Genomic DNA, 11,493 nt, shown 5'->3' with positions numbered 1-11,493 from the left:
CCGATAAAAGGTCCTTCTGCCTGGAAAATAAAACCAACAAACAAATACAGTACTGAGTCAAATAAGAAATAGAAAAAAAGATAAAATTTATTAAATTTAATGATAAAGAAAACATGAAGTATCAGAATCTGCAGTATACAGTTAAATCAGTTGTCAGAGGAAATTTTATACTATTAATACCTATATCAAAAAAACACCTACATCAATAAAAATAATTAATTGAATGCCTATTTTAGAAAGCTGGAAAAGAACACAATAAAGTAAAAGGAAATAGAAGAGTTAAGAAAGGTAAAAGTAGAAATCAATGAGTTAGAACAAAAAACAGCAGAATTAAGAAATAAGTCCAAAACATCATTCTTTGAAAAAATTAACAAAATATGATAGTATAAGCCATAGTTAACTGAATCAAGAATAAAGGGAGAAAACTCGAATTCACAAAATTAGAAATGACAAAGAGAAATATCCATAAAGATAGAGGAATTTAGAGGCCAGCCCCATGACCAAGTGGTTAAGTTTGCATGATCTGCTTTGGTGGCTCAGGATTTCACAGGTTTGGATCCTGGACACTGACATGGCACTGTTCCTCAAGCCATGCTGAGGTGGCATCTCACATAGCACAACCAGAAAGACCTGTAACTACAATATACAGCTATGTACTTGGGGGCTTTGGAAAGAAGGAAATAAAGAAAAATAAAGAAGATTGGCAACAGATGTTAGCTCAGGTTCCAATCTTTTTTTAAAAAAAGAATTTAAATCATGGAACTACTTAACACAACTCATATAAATAATTTTGATAATTGAGATGAAATTATTAGAAAAGAATGCAACTTACCAAAATTGACCCTAGCAAAAATGTCTAAAAAAATCAATTACTGCAGTATAGAGAAAGTAGTTAAAGAGATCCTCTGAAAACAAACAAACAAACAAACAAAAATCCAGCTGGTAGGTTTCACAGGGGGGAATTCTAGAAAGTCTAGTAATCTTTTAAAGACGGGATCATCTCAATGTAAATTAAACAATTCAGAGCATAAAAAAGAAAGAGAATTATCAAATTAATTTTATAAAGTATAACATTGATCCCAAAGCTGCAAAGATTATACATATTATATATGTATGTATGTATATATATATATATATATATATATATATATATATAGCAACAGAGTAGGGTTTATTCCAGGAAAACAAAGGTGGGTCAATATTAGGAGATCCATGAATATTATTCATGTTATTAATAAAGAGAAAAGCCATAAAATAATGTCCATATATGCAGAAAAGCCTTTCTGAGAAAATCTAACAATCATACTAAAAACACTAAAAAGAAAAAAAGAAGTGTATGGATACTTCCTTATTATGATACAATAAAAAAATTTCTTAGATGCATAAGAATTGGAAAGAAGTAAAACCGTCTATATCTGTAGAAAGTATGCTTGTATACCCAGAAAACCCAAAATAACCAATGTGAAAAACTACTACAAAAGATGAGAAAACTTAGTTAATTAGTATTATAAAATTATTATACAAAAATCAATAGCTTTCATATATATAAACAAAAATCAGAAGATACAATGGAAAAGAAGACTCTATTTACAGTAGCATAAAAGAAATGTAAATACGTGGCATAAACTTACCAAAAAACCTCCAAAACCTGTATGAAGAAAACTATAAAACATTCCTAAAAGATACAAAAGTAGACTTGAATAAATGGAGAGATACAACATGCTCTTGGAAAGGAAACATTGAAATCCTGATTTCAATTACCTCTAAATCACTGATGCAATCTCAATAAAAATGCCATAAGTTTTTACTTTCCTGAAATTAGATGAGGTAATTATTACTAAGTCCCTATAGAAGATAAAACAAATTATTACTAAGTCCCTATAGAAGATAAAACAATCAAGCATAGCTAGGAAACCCTGAGACAAAAAAGCAAGGGGAGCTGTCCATACAAGATTTTAACACTAACTATAAACCCTCTACAATTAACATGGTATGGTATTGAAACATGAATAAATAGGTTAATGGAAGAGAATAGAAAATGAAATAAAATACACAAATTTGGTATATGATAAAAGACGTGTCTTAGCTTGTATTCCCCCAGAAAGAGATCCTGAGGCAAGGATTAAGATGCAAATGTTTATTTGTGAAGTGATCCTAGGATATACCAAGAAGAGCAAAAGGTAATGAAGTAGGAAAGGGAAGGCAGCCAATAAAGAGTTTGTTATCAAGCAAATTACCTCTGTGGGTATCTATCTATAGCTAACTTCTGCTGGGTAATTCTGGAAGAACATGTGACTCAGGGTTATCTCTCTTGAAGCTTATTCTGTCAGCAACTTTTATTTCTCATTGATTGTAGGCCACATCTAAGTGATGTTAATTCCAAGGTACTTCCAGGCTGAAGTGTGTGGGCAAAATAGGTTCTGGTGACCAGAGGAAACACTGAAGTAAAGAAAGACAATTGATGGCAATTGGAAGTCCTGTTGACATGCACCAAAACGGGAAGGACAAGGCGATATATACGGGACACTGACAGCTTCTGCCTCAGGCAGAGCTCAAGCCAGTAGGAAAAAGACAAATTTCTTAATACGTGGTGTAAGGGTAACTAGAAAACTATATGAAGTAAAGAAAAAATTGTGTCCATTCCTCAAACTATACAATAGGACAAATAGTATAATGATCAGAGATTTAAGTGTAAAAAATGAAGCCATACGTGTACTGGAAGAAAATATAGGTAATTTATATTGCAATCTGAGAATGGGAAAACTTTCTTAACTATGACTTGATATCCAGAAGCAATAAGGGAAAAGATAGATAAATTTTATGTTTTTTCATTTTAGATTTAGCATGACAAAAAACACTGCATAAGCAAAGGAAAAAGACAAATGGCAAAATTGGAAAAAAATATTTTTGTTCTATACCAACAAAGGGTTAACATTTCTAATATATAAAAGTGCTTCTAAAAATAGAGAAGAAAAAAGAGATCAATCACCTATAAAAAGCTGGACTAGAGAAACGAACAATCAGTTCACTGAAAAAGAAATGCAAATATTAAATCTATCATTCCTGGTGACTTTGACAATTGGATGCTCAATATTGGAGAAAACAGATACAGATGTAAGATCAAAGAGGTTAATTTAAAACCTGTGGTCTGGGATTTGAATTTTAAGTATCAGTATGAACTCATGAAGTATTTAATCTTTAAAATAAATTCCTAGCTCAGTCCACCGAGAATACCTAGAAATAATGACCAACCTAGGAACAAGGAGCACTCCTAGTCCCTAGATTGTGGTCTTGAAAAAACTATTCTCTCTAAAATGAAGCAGTGTTACCTGGAGAAATTCAAGTTTTGGGGCCGGAAATTTACAAGATGAGCTTGGAACATTTTGTCATACCAGAAATAAGGAAGCTATTATTAGACTTCTGGGGGCTGTGTCAAAAAGACTCAGGAGCTAATTTCAACAGACTCCCACAGGTCAAAGAGGGACATTTTGATCACCTGTAAGGATAATAACTGTCATGAATTGAAACACACTTATCAATTGGATCATACTGTAAGTTTTAAAAAAAACAAATTGTTCACCACAGGAAGTTGTTAGTAAACAAACTCATTTTGAGAGTTGGTAAATAAAGAGAATCAATATTTTCCCTGCCTCTCCTAAATAAAATGCATCTCAGGGTAACCAAATGGTAGATGGAGGTGAAGTTTATCTTTATAGAAATATTCTAGATAATAAATGAAGAAGAAATGTTACAATTAGAATATCACCATTTTGCAACTCTAATTAATTAATGGATCTAGACATTTAATGTCAACGGCTGCTAACATCTCAAAAATAGACAGCTAGACATATAATGTATGCCCCTGATGGAAGAATGCAAAACAATCTATGAAGTATTCTTGTCCCTCGTGAAAAAAATTCAAACCTGAATCTGACCAAAACTTTAGATCTAACTGTCTATTTACTGGAAATTCAGAGGGCACAGGAACATGTTAAATGACACTTCTGGGATACAGTCATCAAAATCCAAACATTAGGAAATTCTATGAGCCAAACAACCTAGTTTTTTCAATAAATAAATTGTAAGAGGAAAATAAAAAATGGAGCAGAAATCTACCAATTAAAAAAGACAAGAAATATATCAAGCAATCCAAATCTGTGGACCATATTTGGATCCTGATTCAAACAAATAGCTGCTAAAAGAGCATTATAATATTTATGAAATAATTGGAAATCTGAAACTGGATATTTTATAATTTTAAGGAACTATTAATTTTTAGGTGTGATTATGGTATTTTGGTACATTAAATATAGTTCTTTTCCTTTAGAGAGAAATAATGAAATATTTATGGATTATATATGATTCTGAGATTTGTCTCAAAATAATCAGAGGTGGGTATGGAGGTGAGGAATAGGTAAAACTAGACCTCATAGTACATAAAGTCAGCCACTCTTTTACCAGTTCCTTCAACTTCATTTCCTCTTTGTCTTCTGAGGCTACTTTGATTAAAATGTAATCTGTGATCAACTATGCACCTTCCTTAGTCCTAGCCACAGAGCAATTAGAGAAACTAAAATAATAATGAAAATCAGTGCTACCACAAAAGTGTTTCTCATGACCCCTAAAATGGAGCAATAATTTATATTAATCTATTCAGCACTTTTTATCACTTCCCACAGTGTTTTTCTAACAATTTATAATCATCTTTCATCAGTTCATTCAATACTATATAGTTAATTCTTATTTCTCTGGATCTTGAGTTAGCAGTCTCATGAACTTATCAGCTTCTCAACCTAATGAGTTCTGAAAATTTTGACTCAACACACTGATATCATTCAAAAATTATTTAAGATATGCCATGAGAATCCAGTACCCAAGAGCTCATTCTCTTTAAAACATCAACAGTTTGCACTATCTGGTGTAAGTGTTTTCCACAGAGTTCTGAGACCCTCCTCCTTGGTTGAAGACACTAATTCTGGACTATAGCTGATTGCAGAACCATCAGGAAAGTATTAGACTAAAATAAAAAATCTATCTGTAGATAACAGAGACTTAAAAGGGCTATAGCTAATTTATTTGTGATAATTTTCAAAAGTGAAAGACCTGATGAAAGTTCATAACAATAATAATCAAACTGATAAGGAAATTTGGTTGTTTCTATGGCATGCAAAACAAGGTAATTAAGTCAATCCAAAAAGTTTTAGACCAAGTGGCTATAAAGATACTGATTAAGTCTATTTTCAAAGAATATAGTGAACGCTATATTCGATTTATAAAAATAGGTGAATATAACTTTTGCAGAGAAAAATTTTTTGAGATATAACATTAAAATCTTGAAATACGATGCATATAACAAATCATGAGTATACCAAACATAATAAGAATATACTACGAATATATCCAGAATATCTTATAAAGAGATTTAGTAATCTGGAATAGATTCTAAACATCTATATTGTAATAAAAATCCATGGGTAAGTGATGTGAATCCCCAATTAAAAACCTCTGGCCTAGAAGATCCTAAATTCACATTAAAGAAGTAAGATTGACACCAAATAAATATTTTAAATAATACTCTATCCTGCTGTTTCCTAACATCAGACAAAGCACTTTCAAGACTGATAAATATAGGAAAGCTCAACGGAACTTTTAAATACTATTTCAGTGTTTCCTCAGAGGTTAAAACACAATATAGAAAGTGAAGACATTGACAAATCTCCAGGGACTTCCCATGAAACACACAATTTCTAACGTACTAATTGTAATAACTTTTTACCCATACAAATTTAATCTAGGGAAGGCTGAGCATGTTTTTGGATTTGACAACTCTCATGCAGCTCTTTGATAGTAATATGTAAAATAAACAATTATTTCTAGTCCTCTTTTTACAAAATGAAAAAAAAAGATAATTTGCGAGTTTTCCCTCTGGGAAATCTCAAAGGTAGTTTTAGGTACACAACATATCTCAGACCCCTACGTTACATCATACACAAAAATCAACTCAAAATGAATTAAAGAGTTGAAAGTAAGAAACCATAAAATTCCTGGCAGAAAGTATAGGAGGTAAGCTCCTGATGTCAGTCTTGGCAATGATTTTTTTGGATTTGACACCAAAAGCAAAGCAACAAAAGCAAAAATAAACAAGTGGGACTATATCAAATTAAAAACTTCTGTATAGCAAAGGAAACCATCAACAAAATGAAAAGGCAACCTACGGAATGGGAGAAAATATTTGCAAATCATCTATCTCATAAGGGGTTAATATCCAAAATATATAAAGAACTCATACAACTCAACAGCAAAAAACCAAACAATCCAATTAAAAAATGGAGAGAAGGCCTGAATAGACATTTTTCTAAAGAAGACATACAAATAGCCAACAGGTTACTAATTGTCGCTAGTTATCAGGGAAATGCAAATCACAAGATATTACCTCACACTTGTTAGGATGGCTATCATCCAAATGACAAGAGATAACAAGTGTTGGTGAGGATGTGGAGAAAAGGGAACCCTTGGGCAATGTTGGTGGAAATGTAAATTGGTGCAGTAACTATGGAAAACAATATGGAAATTTATCAAAAAATTAAAAATGGAATTATCATATGATCCAGAATCCCACTTCTGGGTATATATATCCAAATGGAATGAAAACAATATATTGAAGACATATCTGCACTCCCATGTTCATTGAAGCATTATTCACAATAGCCAAGATAGAGAAACAGAGTAAGTGTCTTTCAATGGGTGAATGAATAAAGAAGATGTGGTATATATGTATAATGGAATATTATTCAGCCACGAGAAAGAAATTCTGCCATTTGTGACAATATGGATGGACCCTGAAAGCATTATGCTAAGTGAAATAAGCCAGAAAGAGAAATGCGAATACTGTATGGTATCACTTATATGTGGAATTTTTTTAAAAAGTGAAATACATAGAAACCAAGAGTAGAAAAGTGATTGGTGGTGGGCTAGACGATGGGAGAAATAGGGAGAGGATGGTAAAAGGGTACGAACTTTCAGCTATAAGATGAATAATGTCTGAGGATCTAATGTAATACGTGGTGACTATAGTTGATAACACTGTACTGTATAACTGAATTTTTCTAAGAGAGTAGAACTAAAAAAAAGAATGTCAAAGTTTTATTTTGATTTATTTTGTGTTTAGAATTCAATTATTGGAAGGTAAAAATCAAATGTTGTCAGACAATTTGAATACTTAAGATAGGATCATGGGTGCTCGAGAAATGATACTTGTCTCCCCATTTGAAAGTGACAATAACAAATTTAAAAATATGCATACAAGGTGACATGACTATAAAGAACCTTAGCTCTTTGCTAAGTGAATAATCTCTGCCTTCTTAAATAATCAAGGACATAATAAAGTCAGCATAAATCACAGAAAATTATTCTAGTCAAACACAAAATCTTTGCTATCTAGAGTGATTATATTGTGTGGTGAAGAACCCTCCATATTGCAGGTTAAAGGAGATAAATAGCAAACCAAGGAAATAAGCCAATCAAAATTGAGCAAACTTTGCTAAGATGTTAACACATTTCAGAGCTTTTTAGCCTCAGGGATCATAAACCTAGAAAAACAAAAGTTGCTTTCTAACTTTTGTCCTTCATTACCCTCTTCCATATTCTGGAACAAACTGACACCTTATCTCAGGGGTTCTGTGAAGTCAGGACAAATTTTATAATATTGAATGCTATTAACATACAATACACTCATCATTGGTATCTTCAAATGAGTTAATGAGGAAGCGTTAAAAAATTTCTCAGTTTCAATTTCTAATATAGTAAATATTGGTAGCCAAAACCCACAAAATAACTCCTTGGGTCCCTGAATACATTTGAAGAGTATAAAGAGATTTGGAGACAAAGACAAGACAAAACAAAACAAAACAAAAACCCTCTGAGAACTGCTGCTTTATGATAAAACAACTCTTGTCCTTCAGAAACAGAGCATGTACACAGTTATATTTCTCTGAAACTATTATTCTTAAGTACAGTTTCAACTACATATATTTACTACAACTTTTAACCAAAGAAACTTCTATTTCACAAAGAAAACTGAGGGGTGAGAAATTAAGAATTGCCTGTCACACATCAGCATTTAGCAGGTTAGCAGAGCTCATGAATATACATAATACGACTTTTTACAGCCACACAATCCCATATACAGTGTCTGAAAGTGACAAAAATGAACATATTACCAAGATCCAAAGATGTAACTTTGCATATAAAAATGAGAAGCAAAAACTTATAAATGTAAACTTATGCTTAACAATCACTGTTTCATCTCATTTAGAAGTGATCTAGATATCCCATGAATCCATTAATTAACTCAATTCAATATCAATCCAAGATTTTTAGTTACCTAAAGATCTTTGAAATTATCTTCAAGATGACATACACAAATACTGTTGAAATAAAATTCATCAGAATAATGACTCAATTGGGTTAAAGATAAATTTACATTTTGCATAGGCTTAAACATTAAGTAGAAGTAATGTTAGCTTAATTGATCAGTAAACCTGTGTAAGTCAAATAAAATCTATGAATAAAAGTGGAACACAAATGCATGCTTGTATTACGCTTGACACCAATAAATCAGAGAAGACATGGCTATTTTTATTAAGCCAAAATTATTAAACTACTCTCATTTGCCAAAGTTATACCTAAGTTATATAAACATATTTACATAATGTCTCTGGGTTGGTTTCTTGAAGAATACTTTTTTTTCCGAGCATATTGAAATCTTTAAATATTCAATTTCCTTAGTTTCTTGGAACTTTGGGAATATTGAATTTATAACTGCCTGTTTATCTCTACAAGCCAAACAATATAAGAATTCCTTTAATTTGAGATTTATAATCTAATTTATTAATATCATCTGGAAGTAGAAAAACAACACACTCACTCAATGAGAGGTAATTGTTCATTCATATATGGCTGGTAATTTATTTTCCATCAGTGACATACAGAAAAGAGTGTAGACTTAGACCCAACAGACCTGAGTTTATATCCAGATTCAAATACTTATTTACAGTGTGACCCTTGGAAAGAGGCTTAATCTGTTTAATTCTCAGTTTCTTTATATGCAAAATGAGATAATGGTATCTCACAAGATTGCTGGAAAAATAAAATTAGACAATATAACAAGGTATTTGGCCCATGGTAAATACTCAAGGTATGGCAACTCACATTTTATTATCTTTGTTTTTGTTATTATTACTTAAACATCCATGCAGGTAACTCACCTAAAGAACTAGTCTTGCTGTTACTGGACTTTCACAACCCCACTTGGCTTCACCCTGAATTTTGTAACTGCTCCATTTCATAAAAATTAAACTTTAATATTCTACTATGACCACAACCTACTCTTCTACCAGTTCTCTCATGCCCTTACTGCTTTCAAACCTGCTTTTTGAACACAGTCTCTCAATTGTTCCATTATTTTTGCAACTGTAAGCACAATCCTGATTTCTCTATTTTGTCAACCTGTCTTGGGCTCCATGATTTATCATATGAACTATTCTTTCTCAAATCTCTTGGACACATCTTTCTTTCTGCTTTTTAAATTTTTTATTGATGTCATAATAGTTTATAATATTGTGAAATTTCACTTATATATTATGATTTGTCCGTCACCACATATATGTGACCCTCTATACCTTATACCCACCCCCTTTCCCTCTGGTAACTACTAATCTGTTCTCTTTGCCCATATGTTTATCTTCCACCTATGAGTGAAATCATACAGTGTCTTTCCCTGTCTGGCTTATTTCAGTCAACATAAAACCCTCAAGGGCCATACATGTTGTTGCAAATGGGACAATTTTGTCCTTTTTATGGCTGAGTAGTATTCCATTGTGTATATATATATATTATATATATATATATATATATACACACACACACATATATACCACATGTGCTTTATGCATTCATCAGTCGATGAGCACTTGGGTTGCTTCCACGTCTTGGCTATTGTGAATATTGCTGCAATGAAGATAGGGGTGCATAAGTCTCTTTGAATTGTTGATTCCAAGATCTTTGTATAAATACCCAGTAGTGGGGTAGCTGGGTTGTATGGTATTTCTATTTTTAATTTTTTGAGAAATCTCTGTACTGTTTTCCATAGTGGCTGCACCAGTTTTCATTCTCAACAGCAGTGTGTGAGAGTTCTCTTTTCTCCACATCCTCTCCAACATTTGTTGGTTTTTGTCTTGGTAATTTCAGCCATTCTAACAGGTGTAATGTGATATCTCATTGTAGTTTTGATTTGTATTTCCCTAATGATTAGCAATATTGAACATCTTTTCATGTGCCTGTTGGCCATATGTATACCTTCTTTGGAAAAATGTCTGTTCTCATCCTCTGCCCATTTCTTGATTAAGTTGTTTTCTTGTTGTTGAATTTTCTGAGTTCTTTATATATTTTGGAGATTAACCCCTTGTCAGATGTATGATTTGAAAATATTTTGTCCCAGTTTTGGGTTGTCTTTCATTTTGTTTCGGGTTTTATTTACATTGTAGAAGTTATTTAGTGTGATGAAGACCCATTCGCTTATTTTTTCTTTTGTTTCCCTTGCCTGAGTAGACATGGTATTCAAAAAGATCCTTCAAAAACTGATATCAAAGCTCTTCCTCGGTGCTCCCTACGGAGGTGGCAGCCATCTACTCGGCGTCATGGCTGCCCTCAGACCCCTCGTGAAGCCCAAGATCGTCAAAAAGAGGACCAAGAAGTTCATTCGGCACCAGTCAGACTGATATGTCAAAATTAAGCGTAACTGGCGGAAACCCAGAGGCATTGACAATAGGGTGCGCAGAAGATTCAAGGGCCAGATCTTGATGCCCAACATTGGTTATGGGAGCAATAAGAAAACGAAGCACATGCTGCCCAGTGGCTTCCGGAAGTTCCTGGTCCACAACGTCAAGGAGCTTGAAGTGCTGCTCATGTGCAACAAATCGTACTGTGCTGAGATTGCTCACAACGTCTCCTCCAAGAACCGCAAAGCCATCGTGGAAAGAGCAGCCCAGCTGGCCATCAGAATCACCAATCCCAATGCCAGGCTGTGCAGCGAAGAAAACGAATAGACTACAGCTCGTGTGCGCATTGTATTTGTGTTAATAAAACCATGAAACTCTGCAAAAAAAAAAAAAACAAAAAACAAAAAAAACTGATATCAAAGAGTGTACTGCCTATATTTTCTTTTAGGAGTTTCATGGTTTTGCAACTTACCTTCAAGTCTTTAATCCATTTTGAGTTAATTTTTGTGTATGGTGAAAGATAATAGTCTACTATCATTCTTTTGCATGTGGCTGTCAAGTTTTCCCAACACCATCTATTGAAGAGACTTTCCTTTCTCCATTGTATGTCCTTGGCTCCTTTGTCGAAGACTAGCTGTCTGTAGATGTTTGGTTTTATTTATGGGGTTTCAATTCTGTTCCATTGATCTCTGTGATGTTTTTGTACCAGTACTGT

The 11,493-nt window shown here is 32.9% G+C and overlaps 1 pseudogene; it reads left to right on the top strand.

The window, feature by feature from the left end:
• The first annotated feature begins 10,680 nt into the window (after window positions 1–10,680).
• Window positions 10,681–11,176, top strand: LOC100071726 (large ribosomal subunit protein eL32 pseudogene; annotated as a pseudogene).
• The last annotated feature ends 317 nt before the right edge of the window (window positions 11,177–11,493 follow it).

This window comes from Equus caballus, chromosome X (genome assembly GCF_041296265.1).
Source record: "Equus caballus isolate H_3958 breed thoroughbred chromosome X, TB-T2T, whole genome shotgun sequence".
Classification (NCBI taxonomy): Eukaryota; Metazoa; Chordata; class Mammalia; order Perissodactyla; family Equidae; genus Equus; species Equus caballus.
The sequence above is the reverse complement of the archived record's forward strand: the minus strand, read 5'-3'. Positions and strand labels throughout refer to the sequence as shown.